The 16,179-nt window shown below is 47.5% G+C and overlaps 1 protein-coding gene across 3 annotated transcripts in view; it reads right to left on the minus strand.

Annotated features, from left to right (window-relative positions):
* Positions 1 to 14,954, minus strand: part of PTPN14 (protein tyrosine phosphatase non-receptor type 14) — a 158,283-nt gene extending 143,329 nt beyond the window's left edge. For 2 of the 3 annotated variants that reach the window (XM_088481051.1, XM_088481049.1), the window contains exon 1: positions 14,552 to 14,954. The gene's annotated coding sequence lies outside the window, so the exon portion shown is untranslated. Of the gene's footprint in view, positions 1 to 14,026; positions 14,081 to 14,551 lie in introns of those variants that run through there. The other variant, XM_088481050.1, reaches the window with a different exon arrangement.
* Between the last annotated feature and the right edge of the window lie 1,225 nt (positions 14,955 to 16,179).

A 16,179-nucleotide genomic window follows, 5' to 3' on the forward strand; every position in this document is an offset into this window, starting at 1 on the left:
GGCACCTGCAGAAATGAGGTAAGGTAACAGAGGAAGCTCACAGAAGATTGCAGAGATGGAAGTATTTTTCCATTACCCTCAAGAAGCAGATAAATCACATAGTCACCATTCGGGAAGTTCCTACCAGCGGAGTCGAGTACTTCTGAATACTGTGCATGTTCTATGCAATAAATTCTGATTTTGCAATTCACAACACTACACAGATTTTTATTCCCAAGGTTTAGTTATTAGTTTGTTATTCTGTAACATACTTTATGGAAAATAAAAACAACATAAATAATATTTACTGTCGAAGTTAACGTTTCATATCAGAGTTTTTACCTGCGTTAATGTATCGGGCGCGCGCCCGCTTATCCTCGTATTCAATATAAAATTAATGAAAACGGGAGCCTCTGAAGTTGGATTTGCGTAAAGTTACGAACTTTTCCTTAAAAAAATTCTAAGACCCCCCCTAAAGATGTAAAAACATGTGGGATCACTATGGGTACCCCCGTTTTAGCCTTTAATTGAAAGTCGGGGATTTAAATAGCCGCAGGTGTTTTTTCCCGACATTGAAGAAGTGATGCAGAAGAGCACTTAGGTTATTTTTTTCGTTTTTTTAAGTGGTCCCATCAAATTTGGGGTCCATGAAAATGGGTACTAGCATATTTTTAAGTCCCTAAAGTAAGTTTTTAAAAATTCGGCATTTGTGCACCTGCCGCTATAATTCTATTCTAGAAAACACGTGCCGCTATAAATCTATTCTAGAAAACACCTGCCGCATCCTTGCAGAATAGCCCTGAACCCATTTCCCTATTGTTAATCATTTTTTTCCCATTTTTTTTTTCACCCCAATTTTGAAATAAATTTTTTGGGGTGTCCCTATCTTTTTTAAAACTTTTTTTGACACAGTCCTTCTAAATGTCATTCCCAGGGGTGCAGGCTATTTTTTTTTAAGCCTGCACCCCTAAACCCCAATTCTGCACTTTTTTTCGACACCTATTCAATGGTGAAAAGTTATCACCGTTTTTTATCAAAGACTTTTCAAAACTGCGATAAGTCTTTGAAATTGAATACGGCGTAAAACTAAAACCTGTGATAATGACGTCATAAGTGCGATATTAACGCAAAAACGATGTTATCGCTCCCATATTGAATACCCCTAAATGTCTTTAATGGAGACATTTAAGCCTCCTAATTTAGGTAGGGACACACTATAAAGCTGGGTACACATGTAAAGATTTTCTGTCCAACCATCCAACTAGTTGATTGGTTGGAATGAAAATCTGGTAACGTATGAAAGCAAATGACAATCAGCAATTTGCTCCCAAACGCCGGAAAATGGACTAAAAATTGTTGTTTGAACAAATTGTTTAGATCAAACATTTAACAAACTTGTCTGACGTAATTTTCATCTGTTTTCTGGCATTTAGGAGCAAATTGCTGATCATCAGTTACTCCCATACGTTACCAGATTTTCATTCCAACCAATCAGCTAGTTGGATGGTTGGACAGAAAATCTTTACGTGTGTATGCAGCTTAAGATTTAACAAACTATGGAAACAATCCGGAATTCGTCCGATGTACAGTGCACACACTACACGATAACTGCTCAACTGTAAACAATTCCAACAAGTCTCATCTATGTAGGGCAGGGATGGGGAACCTCAGGCCCGGGGGCCGTATAAGGCCCCCGGAATCATTGGGTCTGGCCCTCTGAGCTTTTTTCTGCTAGCCTCATTTGGCTAGCAGGGTGCCTAGAATGTCATCCTGCAGCCAGAATCTATGCACCAGTGCCGCCTGGGGCGTCCTTAGGACACTTCAGACGGTCACACCGCTGCCCTTACAGCTCCCCGGAGCATCCTGGGCATCGCTGTAATCACCAGCGATTGTGGCCCTGCCGCTATGTGACATCACACGGAGGGGGCATGGCCTGCACCAGGCCCGCAAATATTGTTATATATATATTAAAATGGCCCTCGGCAAATAAAAGGCTCCCCACCCCTGCTGTAGGGGTACAGGGGGGAGGGGCACTAATTCAGCATTGAGACATTTTTTGAGTTTTGTCAACAATTTAACTAGTTTTTAATTATGATTTTTCCAAGGTGCAAAGTTACTTTCTTTGTGTTGTTCCCAACTCTGAATCTGGCCTGTAATGTGCTGGGCTAGATGGCAGAGGACAATGCACCTTCCCACCACCCAGAGCCCATAATGTGCTGGGTTAGATGGCAGAGGACAATGCACCTTCCCACAAGCCAGGGCCCATAATGTGCTGGGCTAGATGGCAGAGGACAATGCACCTTCCCACCAGCCAGGGCCCATAATGTGCTGGGCTAGATGGCAGAGGACAATGCACCTTCCCACCACCCAGAGCCCATAACGTGCTGGGCTAGATGGCAGAGGACAATGCACCTTCCCACCACCCAGAGCCCATAACGTGCTGGGCTAGATGGCAGAGGACAATGCACCTTCCCACCAGCCAGGGACCATAATGTGCTGGGCTAGATGGCAGAGGACAATGCACCTTCCCACCACCCAGAGCCCATACTGTGCTGGGCTAGATGGCAGAGGACAATGCACCTTCCCACCACCCAGAGCCCATAACGTGCTGGGCTAGATGACAGAGGACAATGCACCTTCCCACCACCCAGGGCCCATAATGTGCTGAGCTAGATGGCAGAGGACAAAGCACCTTCCCACCACCCAGGGCCCATAATGTGCTGGTCTAGATGGCAGAGGACAATGCGCACCTTCCCACCAGCCAGGGCCCATAATGTGCTGGTCTAGATGGCAGAGGACAATGCACCTTCCCACCACCCAGGGCCCATAATGTGCTGAGCTAGATGGCAGAGGACAAAGCACCTTCCCACCACCCAGGGCCCATAATGTGCTGGTCTAGATGGCAGAGGACAAAGCACCTTCCCACCACCCAGGGCCCATAATGTGCTGGTCTAGATGGCAGAGGACAATGCACCTTCCCACCAGCCAGGGCCCATAATGTGCTGGGCTAGATGGCAGAGGACAATGCACCTTCCCACCAGCCAGGGCCCATAATGTGCTGGGCTAGATGGCAGAGGACAATGCACCTTCCCACCAGCCAGGGCCCATAATGTGCTGGGTTAGATGGCAGAGGACAATGCACCTTCCCACCAGCCAGGGCCCATAATGTGCTGGGCTAGATGGCAGAGGACAATGCACCTTCCCACCAGCCAGGGCCCATAATGTGCTGGTCTAGATGGCAGAGGACAATGCACCTTCCCACCACCCAGAGCCCATAATGTGCTGGTCTAGATGGCAGAGGACAATGCACCTTCCCACCACCCAGAGCCCATAATGTGCTGGGCTAGATGGGCCCAAAATGTGCTGGGCTAGATGGCAGGGGACAATGCACCCTGTCGTCGACCCTATCGGCCGTCATTTTTGACGGCAGATATTAAAATAGTTGTTCCGTCGCTGGGTGCCTACTCCTTTTCCCACTGGTCACACATTTCTGCTTGCCACCTCAGGATAACCAAGCAACATTGATGTTCACTCATCTCCCGAAGGACAGTGAACACCTGCCCCGTCAGAAGCAAGCAGAGTGGTTTCATTCAGTCTTCCCTAGGACCTGGATTTTAGTTTATTTGAAGAGATGACGGTTTATTAAGTAATTAGATCACAGGTACACTTTAATCTTTGTGGACACAAAATTACATGGTAATCGGTCTATAGCCACAGTTGAGTGACCAAACTGGGCAGAAATCCTGACTTTCACCCGATTTTGCACCAGATTCCCATAGTTCGTTGATGTCGGCAAACAGTCAGGCAACGTTACTGGCTGCCTGTATATTTCTGCCAATCCGGATCAACACCTGAGCAGATTGTCTCTCTTTCCTAGGTCCCTACATGCAGCAAATTGTGGCTGCTGAGGTTTAAATCTGGCCCTGCTATACCCTCATGTAGGGGCAGCTGATATTCTCAGCAACACCTGTGCTCCTAGGCGTGGGATGTTCTGGCAGCGATGTGTGCTCCTGGCACATTTCTAGCTTGTAGTAGGATCTAACAGACAAGTGTGAAACCTATTTGTATAGAAGCTTCCAAACTCCAGAGGTTTCTCCAACACTTGACAGATCTCACAGGCTACACAGAGTCCTTGAGTCAAGAAAGAGGAAAGAATAACACTTCCAGTTTCCTCGTACAGAACGCGTTTCCTACTGACCGATTTCGCAACAAAATGAATGAGTCCGGTGATATTTGTTTACACCGCCACTGAAACGAGCATGTTAATTTTTTATTTTGTAGGTTTTTTTTTTAAAAAAAGATCATTCTTCCCTTCCGAGTCGACGAGGGAACAATGCATTCCAATGATTCCAGAGCCGATGACCATAAAGTTGGAGGGTCGCACAGCATTTAGTGCCACAGCTGTAAGAACGTAAACTGCCCCATCAAACAAAAATAAAAAAAAAAAATCCATTCTGCTCCGTGTGTGACCCTATTCATCACCATTGTTGAGTCCTAAGGGAAGTGCAGTGATTGTAGACATTAATACAACATAAATTCAGACAGATGTTCGCAGTGATTTTTTCCAGATACACAACAAAACTTTTTTTTTTTTTTTCTCTCTCCCCGATTACATTTTCCTGTTCGGGTGAAGTTAAATATTGAGCACATATGAAAACATTTATGTAAACTGGAGCTCAGGAAACAGCTAAATAGTATTTATAAAAACTGATAAATGTTTTTGGGTTTTTTTACAGAACGAAAGCTGCACACACACACAAAGATTTTCTGTCCAACCATCCAACTAGTTGATTGGTTGGAATGATAATCTGGTAAGGTACAAAAGTAAATGACAATCAGCAATTTGCTCCCAAACGCCGGAAAATGGACAAAAAACTGTTGTTTGAACAAAATTTTTAGATCAAACATTTAACAAAATTGTCTGACGGCCATTTTCATCTGTTTTCTGTCATTTAGGAGCAAATTGATGAACATCAGTTACTCCCATACGTTACAGACAGGTGTCGATATCCTAACCCTGTTGGGATGCCGGAGTCGGGATTTTGACTGCCAGGATCCAGAGCGCTGGCATCCCGTACCCAGCTCCCACAAACACAACATATTCAAAATACATTAAGGGGCCTATGTACTAATAATGGCGGGACTGCCCACAGTGTCAGCTTCCGCCGCTAGACGGAGGCTGCAAGAGAGGGATCAGAAGATCTCTATCCTACCCGGAAGCCTCCATAGGATTAAAGCCGTTTACAACATCTGAAGAGGGTGTAAGCTACCAGGTACAAACTCCGAAGAGTGCCAGGTCTGCCGATTATCCAGTTTGCAAACAATTTTGTCCCACTTGCATTACAAAATGCTAGAAAAAGGGTTTAGTGAATGCGATGCACATTTATACTAGCATTTATATGCCGACAGTGTTCTTTCAAAAACTTGCCAGGGCGAATTGCAGAGGTCTTAAAAAAGAAGGGTCAACACTGCAAATATTGACTCTTTGCATAAACTTAATGTAATGGTCAATAAAAGCCTCTGACATTTATGAAATGCTGTAATGTTACCTCAGTATACCATAGTAACATCTGACACTTATGTAATGCTGTAATGTTACCTCAGTATACCATAGTAACATCTGACACTTATGTAATGTTACCTCAGTATACCATAGTAACATCTGACACTTATGTAATGCTGTAATGTTACCTCAGTATACCATAGTAACATCTGACACTTATGTAATGCTACCTCAGTATACCATAGTAACATCTGACACTTATGTAATGCTGTAATGTTACCTCAGTATACCATAGTAACATCTTACATTTATGTAATGCTGTAATGTTACCTCAGTATACCATATTAACATGACACTTATATAATGCTGTAATGTTACCTCAGTATACCATAGTAACATCTGACACTTATGTAATGCTGTAATGTTACCTCAGTATACCATAGTAACATCTGACACTTATGTAATGCTGTAATGTTACCTCAGTATACCATAGTAACATCTTACATTTATGTAATGCTGTAATGTTACCTCAGTATACCATATTAACATGACACTTATATAATGCTGTAATGTTACCTCAGTATACCATAGTAACATCTGACACTTATGTAATGCTGTAATCTTACTTCGGTATACCATAGTAACATCTGTCAAAAAGGTCTAAAAACACTGAAGCAGAAAACTTTGTGAAAACCAATACTTGTGTCATTCTCATAACTTTTGGCCATGGCTGTATATGCTTAAATGGGAATAAATGAACTTTATAAGTTTGTTAAAGTTTGTGTAATGCATTTACGAGTATGCGAACACTGTACAATGCACAAAATGAACGCCAGAGCTTATTTAGCCTAATAGGTAACCTCTCGTACCCATAGTAACCCCCAAAATGTGTCAAGTGGATGCGTACATATGCTGCAGCTGCTGAAGTGAATCCACGCGTGCAAGACAGGAAGCCGGCACTTCCGCTGCCCGTGCAGAGTACATATAACTCAGTGTTCCTAAGGCCACCTACATGGGCTCACTTAGGTTGTCTTTATCTGACATTATAGGCTACATTGTGACAAAACTGCACAAGTATTACATAATAAAAAGATACCTTAAAAAAAAAAATTATATTTTTGTAGGAGATCTGCATTAAATCACGGGTATGACAATGACTGGAAACGTTACTCAGACCATCACACACATCTGTCGCTTATCAGGAATATTCAAGAATTCTGTCCTCGCAGAACTTTAACTTTTTCCCAGTACCCAAACGTCGGCAGGTCTGAGGCTATGACCCAGAGGTGGGATGTCTGTAAGAGCTTCACAATCCCACCTTGTCTTGGTGTGTACAAGGAGAAACTGACAGGAGTTAAGTCATATTTAGTTATGTCATGATTGGGGAATCTATGCCTGTGTTGCTCCCCAGCCATTGGCGAACTACAAGTCCCAACATACCTGATGTATTCCAGTATACCAAAGACTGTCAGGATGTGTGCTGGGACTAGCAATTCCTCAGCAGCTGCCCACCTGATCCTTACTGTCTTCTGTAAGCTTAGAACCATTGTCTTCTAACTGGTCCAAGAGTAAGGTTGGCGTGAGATGTGCTCCCATTGCTGGGTCCATGGACACCCAGATAATAGAATAGTACAAGGTTTCTCAATATGGCTTGAAACGCTGCGACCCAGTCACTCAATCTGATCATCCGCTGAATCATTACAGAACGGGGATGCGTGTAGGAGACCCTCTATCCAATACAAGCCACATGTATGTTGCCAAATTGATTGAGACCCAGACCGGCCCTGTACGCACTGGTGGTTTTAACGCGTTTCACATCAGATTTCACAAGCATTTTTGCAATGTCTGTATTGTACTTGCGGCAAATGCAAAACAAAGAATTGAGTAGCATTTAGAAAACACCACTACAAGTCACCACTACGAGTCACCACTACGAGTCACCACTACGAGTCACCACTACGAGTTGGCTAGTTGACAGAAACAATGATCTCTAGTTTCTGCCCAGTTTACATGCATCAAAACAACACGTGAAAAAGTAATTTAGAAAACACCAGCCCTTAAAGAGCAGAATCTCCAAAAACGCACCAAGTGTTAGAATCCGCTCTGGAGGCCCAGGGAAAACCGGGACCCAGGGAATACTATAAACACGGCTTCACAGCTCCCATAAATATCCAAAAACCACATTGTCCTCCTCCAGAGCTGGCCAGACGGTATTCTTGCAGACATTTCACCTTATTCTATTTTTCCTTTCTTGGAATTAAGGTTTGGCTAAAGAAAATCAAAATTATACTTCAGTTTAACTACATTTATCAGAAAAAATAATGTCAAAAAGGACGTCAGAAGGAAATCATTAAAAAAATTAAATAAAAAATAAAAAAATTGCTAAATATTTTAATTATTTTCTCCTGTTTTTAGAAGTGACCATTTCCTCTCCTCTCTGCCGTCCAGGTGAACCCTTTTTCCGAATGTCACCAAACCCGGCACAATAAACAAACCAAAACCATGAAAGTTGTAGAAATTTGCTGTTAAAAAGGCAACAGCGACAGCATGCGGGGCGCGGTTTAATATGTAAGGAGCTAGGCAAAAACGCAGCAGGCAGGTCCCACGTGGGTCAGGAACATGGATGTAGTGTCCCAGTGTTCCCGAATAACCCAATGTTTTTGTTACTTATAAATCTTTTCATGAGTTCATGTTCCTATATATAGTCTCATTGAAACATTGTGCCTCTAACTATTGTGCCAGTGACAATACAGTGCGTGGAATATCAGCCGGGCACCTCTCACGGGCAGACCAATTCATTTCACTCGGAGATTAGACCCTCAGACTGTCTAATAAGAATGTCAGGACAAATAAGAACAACAAAAATAGTGATACTTAATGGTAAAATATAAAGTTTACATTCGGGTGCCGACACAACTGGGGAAAAAAACTAAGAAATACGATTCGGTTTAAATCCCCGTTTTCAGTGAAGATAAGGTGACAAATTATTATTAAACATTTAAAAAACACAACTTATAATATTGCCTGAAAACAACATCAACAACAACTGTAAACGTCAGTGTCCGCTACACATCGTCCAGGACACAAGCGACTGAACGGACCACGGCCACATGAAAGTAACAACAGAGCGGTTTATCTACCAAGCTGCAGTTTTTCAAGTGGGATGTAAATCAGCAATGGTCAGACATGGAAAGCGCGCACGGTTCTTCCTTTCATAAATTTGCCACTTCAAATCCCAAAACATAAACTACCAGAAATATGCGGTTCTTGAAAAATAAGCCCCAGAACAGAGCCAGAACACTTTCTTTGCATATTCTGCAGGCTTAGCGGCAGATACAAATTACTGGTAGCGCCAGCGATCAGTATCTGGTAAATACGCTTCAATTGGTTAGAGCAGTGGTAGGTAATAGGACGCCTGTACCGGACTGGCGAGGAATATCGGCAGATCAGATTTTACTCCTTCTCTGCTTTGATACACATAAGGGGGGGAATTCAATTGCTGACAGCATCACGATGTGTCCTTTTAGAACTGCACATCACGCCCGCTAGCATCGCAATCATTCCCTTCTTCCCCCATACAGGTGCGGTGGAAAGCCTGCCAGTCTGTAAAGTTGCAAATGGCGGTTAAGTGGGCAGCCGGGCATTCCCCTTTAGGACTGAAAAAAGAGTAATTCAATTCTGAGCAACATGTAGCTGTGCACAAGACTCAGTCCAGTAGTCTAATATCACAGATCAGTGCCGGAACGGCAATTTTAATGTGATGTCACACCAAGGGGGAGGGGCAACTGGCACCAAGAAGAAGAGCACTGTCTGGGAAGGCTGCATGCCAAATGGCGTGATGTGGGACAACAACTGGAGGATGAAGATAAGGCGTATTCTGCATAACATGCCCTCCCTTATTCCTGCACAGACTCCAGCTGGTAAGGACAAGTGGGAGAGGTCAGGGTGCCATATGAGGGGCATGTGGAGAGGTCAGGGTGCCATATGAGGGGCATGTGGAGAGGTCAGGGTGCCATATGAGGGGCATGTGGAGAGGTCAGGGTGCCATATGAGGGGATTGTGGAGAGGTCAGGGTGCCATATGAGGGGCATGTGGAGAGGTCAGGGTGCCATATGAGGGGCATGTGGAGAGGTCAGGGTGCCATATGAAGACTAAGTGGAGAGATCTGAATCAGGGTGTCCCTGTTTTTTTTTTGTTTTTTTTTTAAAGACTGCCTCCTGGCCGCTCGCTAAGCTGTGGGTGACCACCCACAGCTTTAACGAGCGGCCAGGTGATGGTCGCGATGGTCACGACCATCGGAGCTTGCAACGAGCCCCTTGTGGTAGTGTCTCGTTCCAGCAAGCCCCAGTGAGCTTTCGGCTTTAATAGAGCCGGAAGCTCACCAACTGACATCACTCGTGATGTCAGTGGGGCAGCCCCCAAACGGCAGGCGTTCCTTCGGAAACGCCTCCATTTGGCCAGCCTCCCCCCCCTGCCCGCCTCCAAAACGGGGCAAGCTGTCAGTCACAATCGACAGCTTGCCCCGCCTTGGTGTGAGACCCGTAGCGACGGAGCGCCCGTCGATGGCCGGGTCTCCCGCATGCGCTCGTCAGAGCTGGCTCCGGCATGCGCAGTGGGGGACCATCGACCCACTTGCGAGCGCTGTGCACTCGCGAGAAGGTCTGAATCAGGTCTAGAGTGTCATATGAAGGGCATGGGAAGAGGTCAGGGTGCTATACGAGGGGCATGTGGAGAGGTCAGAGAGCAATATGGGGGGCATGTGGAGAGGTCAGAGTGCCATATGGGGGGCATGTGGAGAGGTCAGAGTGCCATATGAGGGGCATGTGGAGAGGTCAGAGTGCCATATGAGGGGCATGTCTTAGGCTAGTGGCGTTTGGAGTGGCACATGGTTGAATTGTAGGGCAAGCCGTGGGACGAGATGAGGTGTGTGAGAGAGTAAGGTCATTTCAGGGCTGTGTTTGGGGGTAATCCATCTGGCAGGACGGCGAGTCGTATGTGGGGTCATTACCGTGTCATGTGTTGCAGCCATCAAGTACTGAAATTTGAAGAAAATGTTATTTAGCAGCTTTCAGTAATTCAGTGATATTTGTACATTGAAATAGAGAATCAGATGTATTCCGCCCTCTACAGCATAATATAGTTTGTTTTGTCATGTAAATGATACAATGAGACTCAAGCTTGTGGCTTCTCTAATATAACCAATCATCATACCGCCATGTGACGTCTTCTGCGCCAAAACAGAAGTGAAAATACTTCCTCTCGCTCATCACGCCGGGCAACAGCCCCCTCTGTATGCCGGGCTACTGCCCCCTCCGGGCCCGATTTAGGGATTTACGTTAATGCAATTGCATATGCTCAAAGACCGCAGTTACTAAAATATGCTAATGACTTCCAAAGCAAACCCGAGCATAGGGACACCTACTGCTGCCTTCTCATATCCGTACAGTGTAAGCACAGCTCAGCATAGGGACGACACCGCTGCCTCCTCATATCCGTACAGTGTAAGCACAGCCCAGCATAGGGATGCCCCCTGCTACCTCCTCATATCTGTACAGTGTAAGCACAGCCCAGCATAGGGACACCTAGTGCTGCCTCATATCCATACAGTGTAATCACAGCCCAGCATAGGGACACCCACTGCTGCCTTCTCATATCCGTACAGTGTAAACACAGCCCAGCATAGGGACACCCACTGCTGCCTCCTCATATCCGTACAGTGTAAGCACAGCCCAGCATAGGGACGCCCACTGCTGCCTTCTCATATCCGTACAGTGTAAGCACAGCTCAGCATAGGGACGCCCACTGCTGCCTTCTCATATCCGTACAGTGTAAACACAGCCCAGCATAGGGACGCCCACTGCTGCCTCCTCATATCCGTACAGTGTAAGCACAGCCCAGAATAGGGAGACCCACTGCTGCCTTCTCATATCCGTACAGTGTAAGCACAGCCCAGCATAGGGATGCCCACTGCTGCCTCCTCATATCCGTACAGTGTAAGCACAGCCCAGCATAGGGATGCCCACTGCTGCCTTCTCATATCCGTACAGTGTAAGCACAGCCCAGCATAGGGATGCCCACTGCTGCCTCCTCATATCCATACAGTGTAAGCACAGCCCAGCATAGGGACGCCCACTGCTGCCTTCTCATATCCGTACAGTGTAAGCATAGCCCAGCATAGGGATGCCCACTGCTGCCTCCTCATATCCGTACAGTGTAAGTACAGCCCAGCATAGGGACGCCCACTGCTGCCTTCTCATATCCGTACAGTGTAAGTACAGCCCAGCATAGGGACGCCCACTGCTGCCTCCTCATATCCATACAGTGTAAGCACAGCCCAGCATAGGGACGCCCACTGCTGCCTTCTCATATCCGTACAGTGTAAGCATAGCCCAGCATAGGGATGCCCACTGCTGCCTCCTCATATCCGTACAGTGTAAGTACAGCCCAGCATAGGGACGCCCACTGCTGCCTTCTCATATCCGTACAGTGTAAGCATAGCCCAGCATAGGGATGCCCACTGCTGCCTCCTCATATCCGTACAGTGTAAGTACAGCCCAGCATAGGGACCTCCCACTGCTGCCTTCTCATATCCGTACAGTGTAAGCACAGCCCAGCATAGGGACCTCCCACTGCTGCCTTCTCATATCCGTACAGTGTAAGCACGCCCAGCATAGGGACCCACTGCTGCCTCCTCATATCTGTCCGATGATGAACAACAGCGTAAACAAAAGTACCATCAACGCACATCGGCCAGTCACGCAGCATTTAAGTCATGTCTGACCAGCCGCAAACACTGCAGCTCTCTTGACACGCTGAAGGCTAAATTTATGGATGCCCATGAAACTGCGTTCAAACGGTCCGACACGCCGGGCTGCTGCTGCTCCCTCCCTCAGTACGCCCGGCTGCTGCTGCTCCCCCCCTCAGTACGCCAGGCTGCGGCTGCTCCCCCCCCCAGTATGCTAGGCTGCTGCTGCTGCTGCTGCTCCCCCCCCAGTGCGCCAGGCTGCTGCTGCTCCCCCACCCCAGTACGCCAGGCTGCTGCTGCTCCCCCCCCAGTACGTCAGGCTGCTGCTGCTGCTCCCCCCCCCAGTACGCCAGGCTGCTGCTGCTCCCCCCCCCCAGTACGCCAGGCTGCTGCTGCTCCCCCCCCCCAGTACGCCAGGCTGCTGCTGCTCCCCCCCCCCCAGTATGCCAGGCTGCTGCTGCTCCCCCCCCCCCCCCCAGTATGCCAGGCTGCTGCTGCTTTCCCCCCCCCCTCCCCGTAGTATTTTGCTATTGCAAAAGTTACTATAAAAATTATACTTCAGGCTCTTATCGCTGTTGTACTACTTTTACAAGTTCCCGTCTGCAGGTGTTACAGTAACAGAATATAATACTATTTGTCAGAGGTAAGATCTGACTAGAGCTGGCAAAATAAACAACACCTATTATTCACCATACTGCACACTAAGTACATATCTATTGCTGGAACACATTGCTATGGATTATACATGTAGTGGCCGTGACCATACACAGCCCTGTGTATGTGAGGTAATCCCTGTCCATCAATGTGTTTACCCTGTCGTCTTCTCCCACACGGCGTATTGTATAAATGTATATAGTCTACATACAGCTATATTGCCACATTTCTGTACACAGTACGGTTATACACAGTCACAACAAACCAGAGGACTCTACAACGCCAGCTTGTGTGACATCTCCAGCATTCATTCTCACCGTGCATGCCTAGAGCAGGGGGCACTCGCATATGAGCCTATGGCAGACCTGCAGGATTCTACCACTTATGCCAGCCTAAGACTGGGTGGGCAGAATGCAGGCATGATACTGTAGGCCAAGCAAAGGGCACAAACAGGAACACACACACACACACACCAGGGAAAGCCGTATTATTTGCCTATGGTCGGGGGCAGTTATTAATAGTGGATGAGAATGCCCGTACTGGCAAACGACTAGCGGCTGGACGCTCCGCTTACCGCCATTAGTGCATTCTTCATCACTTGGGCATAGATAATTTTTTTGTGAGCATGTATAAAATTATTTTTGTGTGCGTATGAGACGAGGAGCTGGTTCTGCTGTATTAGGGATGCCGAACGGCGAATGCGTTAGTTGCACATAAAATAAGTGGTTTACAACATGGGCGCAATTAGGCGTAAACGCTTGTGACATGTGCCTCGTGTGTAAACCAGATGCACCTGCAACTGTTGCCAACCAGAAAGCATCGGTGATTTTGAGCGCGTTTTCCTGATTTTTACTAATTTGCGTCCATTTTGTGACAGATTCTGCAGCAGACGCCAAGTCTCTCAAACCCTCAGCGTCCCCCGGTAACGTGGCGATCTACACGGTGCTTCCATCACACAACCTACAGCAAAAGTCCAATCATAAGAGAAACAGCAATTACTGACACTTATTCCGCACCCCTCTACAGAAGCGGGGAGCACGGAGTCGCACACATACGCCTCAGATACACCCCATACACATGATGCTACAGATACCAGGTCCTGGGACACAGAGCTCCATGTCAGCCATCAGCAGCAGAGACCATACCTTGTACACAGGGAGCACACAGAGCATGTTCCAGCCAGATGGGGATGAGTGAGGGGGTCTGGGGGGATTGGCCAGTGCAGACTTGACTGATACTAAGAAAGCACAAGGTAAACCCTTGGGAGCAGTGGGCGGCCCCAGTTGGCAGTGTAAACACACACAATGTACAGAGCTAGGCACATGCAAGTTACAGACATGTTCCAGCACAGATCTGCATGCACCAGCCTGGGGATTAACCCCTGAGCTGCCTGGGAGCTCCCGGGAATCCCATCCCCAGATCTGGACGGTGGAAGAAGTGTTACAATGAGGCCAGTGCATCCCTGCAGAGGTCTCACTGTTACTCAGTTACAAAGTCCCTATTGTGAATGTTCTGCATGACGCTAAATTCAGCACATACCACGAGGTACATGTGATAACTGCCCCCACCATAGGGGCAATTGCTGGATCACACACTGCATGTGGGAACAAGAACAGGATGGGGTGAATTATGGAGTCCCTGAACCCCCACTGTGCCCTCTGTGCACTTACCTGCATGGGTCCCCTGCGCAAAGGTGCCCTCTCCTGTGCCAAATAACGCACCAGCGGGTACATCCAAAAAGAAGCTGCAACCAAGACTCCTCCAGCAAATAGACAGTAACCCCCTATCTGCGGGAACCCCCTGCTGCTCCCAGCAATGCTCCCGGTGCATCAGCTCCCTATCCGGGCGCAGGACCAGGGCTCAGGCTGCGTCCCTGGAAGGAGGCTCCGTCCTGCTGCTGCTGGAAAGTTTGGCTGGAAACTGTGCTGCAGCCGGGAGAGGAGGAGGGTCCTGCACGAACCTGGGCTGTGACTCAGAGCTGCCGGCAGGAGGAGGAGGAGGAGGAGGAGGAGAAGGAGGGTGTGCCTGCCTGGGAGATGTGTGTCTGGCTGGAAGCGCATGAGATGGACACACTGCTGGCTGCTACTGCTGACATCACACCGCTGGAATCCCCGGAATGCGCAGCCACTGGGGATGTTACTTGCTTTATATTCATTGAAAGGGAAGGGGGATACACAGAAACCCCCCTCCTGGGGAACAGAGGTAGAGCAAGAAACCCAACCACTGCAAAATGCAACCTGAAAGTGGTCTGCAGGGAACTGCATCTAATCAGGATTACCCAGACCTCTGCTGCAGGGAATTGCATCTAATCAGGATTACCCAGACCTCTGCTGCAGGGAATTGCATCTAATCAGGATTACTCAGACCTCTGCTGCAGGGAGCAGGCTACTTGCTTAGGAGACTACAGGACACCTGTACTGCTCAGAGAAAAGCTTTAAACATTACCTGTCAAAAGTTTTAGAACATCCCCAATTTTTCATTTTTTTTTTTTAAATATAAGCATATTAAGTCCACAAAATAACCTGAAATGATACAAAGATAAGCGAGAAACTGCTAGGGGGTAAATTTACTAAAGTGAGAGTTTTTAGAAGTGGAGATGTTGCCCATAGCAACCAATCAGATGCTACTTAACATTTAACTAGCACCTTCTAGGGTATGCAGTCGGGAAGCCAGCAGACCTAATCCCAACAGCCGGCTTCCTGACTGTCATATCCCGGCAAGGGTCTAAAGACAGGCATCGATATGCCGACGCCTACCATTAGATATACGCCGGGAGCCCGATGCCCGGCATCCCGATCGAAGGGACACCGGGCACCGAGTGCGGATAGCTGCGGGGGTGGACAACACTTAGGGTTAGGCACCCCCTGGGAGGGTAGGTTTAGGCTAGGGGAAGGGGGGGTTAGCATTAGGCACCCCCGGGGGGGATTTAGGATTAAGCAGCCCCCGTGGGACTTAGGTTTAGGCGGCGGGAAGGGGAGTTAGGTTTGGGCACTTAAAGGGAGGATTAGGGTTAGGTACTGGGGGGAAGGTTAGGGTTAGGCACCCCTAAGGGAGGGTTAGGGAGTAGAAATAGGTTAGTATATACTTACCTTAGGACGATCAGGATTTCCTCCTCTGCCGGGATGCCGCTGTCGGGATTCCAACCGCCAGGCATGGGTCCGGCGGTAAATCATACTGATTCCCCTTCTAGAACAGGGATGGGGAACCTTAGGCCCGCGGGCCTTATAAGGTCCCCGGAATCATTGGGTCTGGCCCTCTGAGCTTTTTTCTGGTAGCCTTATCTGACTGGCAGGGTGCT

This window comes from Taudactylus pleione, unplaced genomic scaffold (assembly GCF_031769625.1).
Source record: "Taudactylus pleione unplaced genomic scaffold, aTauple2 ptg000261l, whole genome shotgun sequence".
Taxonomy (NCBI): domain Eukaryota; kingdom Metazoa; phylum Chordata; class Amphibia; order Anura; family Myobatrachidae; genus Taudactylus; species Taudactylus pleione.